At 46.5% G+C, this 1,731-nt stretch overlaps 1 non-coding gene across 1 annotated transcript; it reads right to left on the bottom strand.

The window, feature by feature from the left end:
• Nucleotides 1-1,072: 1,072 nt before the first annotated feature.
• Nucleotides 1,073-1,144, bottom strand: trnam-cau (transfer RNA methionine (anticodon CAU)). Its single transcript has one exon. It is a non-coding gene; the product is annotated as a tRNA-Met (tRNA).
• Nucleotides 1,145-1,731: the final 587 nt, after the last annotated feature.

Here is a 1,731-nt window from a genome sequence, read left to right as displayed (position 1 = left end):
GAAACGTTATCCAGTAGTACCCCATGGAGGGGCAATATTGATATATAACGATATCCAGTAATACCTCACAGTGGGGCAATAAGAAAATAAAGCTTATCGAGCAATAAATCACAATAGAAACCGAGTTCCCAACTTCCCCTCTCGGACGCATGTGAACAATCCAACCAGCCACACTATTTATAAGTTGAGAAGACGAATTTTACCCGGGGTCCTGAGATCAATATGAATTCCTCAACCAGAGTCACTGAAGCAGGTTATCGAGTCATTAACTGGGCTTTTGCCTGTGGGGTCTTGCTGTGCATATTTAAGCAGGAATCTCATGACCTCAGGCCAACGCTTTTCCAATGAAATTCCTGAGGTTGAAAATCTTGCTGGAGAAATTAAATCTCGTGGAGGAAAAGTCAATATCAGGAGTGGGATTCTAACCCACGTCTCCAAAAGCGACTGCGAGCTCAACGCAGCATTCTAGACCGCCTGGCCATCCTGATGCGTCGTCGTCAAAACTAAACCGCCAAAACCGTGCACAAATCGACTTAAATTCAATCTTCATCGTCGTTTCATTTCAAACAAGACATACGTTTCCTCCTTTTGAACCCCAGCCAGAGTCCTGTATCTGAGTGCCATCCTTCCCCAAGCCGCTGGGGGTTAAGCAGCTTCTCATTGCTGCATTGATCAGTTGCTCCGATCAACAAGGCCCGAATTCCGGCTCTATCCGTTCCTCACACGAAGGCACTGAGAGTCTATGATCGGAGCGACGTGAAGTATCCAACTGGAGAGTTGCATCCTGACGACTGGAATTTCTCTCCACAGCTGCTTCCGGTGCTGCTTGCACAGACATGTCGCCGAGAGAAATCCTCCAGTGTCCAAACAGGTGAACGTTCATCCAGTAGAGGGAGAAGAGTGTTCTGGGAGAAGTCAACTTAGTCACCTCGCTGCACTGTGGGTCGCTGAAGAACAGGTATCAAGGAGCGGATCAGACTGAAAGCAAAACTTTGATACGAATAAAGAAAAAGGCAGATGTGTTGCTGACAAATCGCGACTTGTTTGCATTTGGTGTGAATTAGAAAATAAATAGCAGAGAATGGTTTTGATCCATTGACCTCTGGGTTATGGGCCCAGCACGCTGCCGCTGCGCCACTCTGCTCGTGGTTGATTCTCTGCGGGGTCGGACTTGAGGTAAAGTTTGAAGAAATCAGTAACAACGTGATCAATGTTCCCAGAGCGGTGAATCTGTCGCGCCGAACGTCATTCTATGAAGGTGATTGCAGTCATTCCCCACTTTCCCATCAGAACAACGTCACAGAAGAAATCACGTCACCTTCACAGAACAACCATTCAGCACGAAACTGAATTATCTGAACCATGCTGACCAGAATCAGTGTGCTCAAACGTGTATTCTTGTTTAAAGAAAAAATGAGGAAGTGAATAGTTGTGTGGCTGCCGCAGGGCAGTAATGACGTACCTCCTGGTTTAAGGAGCAGAGTGCGGTAGGGAAACCGTGCTGGGCCATTACCCTGAGGACGAGGAATCGAGGCTGTTCTCTTCTATTCACATTCTCCCTCGCACCAAAAGTAAACATAACACACGTTCCTGTTTGCTTTGCAGCAAATAGCTATCAGAAATTTCTTGCAGTCTCATCCCGACATTAGTCCCAAGAATGAAGGAGACAGCATGACACAGTGTAACATTGTAAAGCTCACACATAGGGAACCACGGAGAAAATGCTTTAAA

This window comes from Scyliorhinus torazame, chromosome 24, assembly GCF_047496885.1.
Source record: "Scyliorhinus torazame isolate Kashiwa2021f chromosome 24, sScyTor2.1, whole genome shotgun sequence".
Classification (NCBI taxonomy): Eukaryota; Metazoa; Chordata; class Chondrichthyes; order Carcharhiniformes; family Scyliorhinidae; genus Scyliorhinus; species Scyliorhinus torazame.
This window is presented reverse-complemented; position numbering and strand designations above follow the sequence as displayed.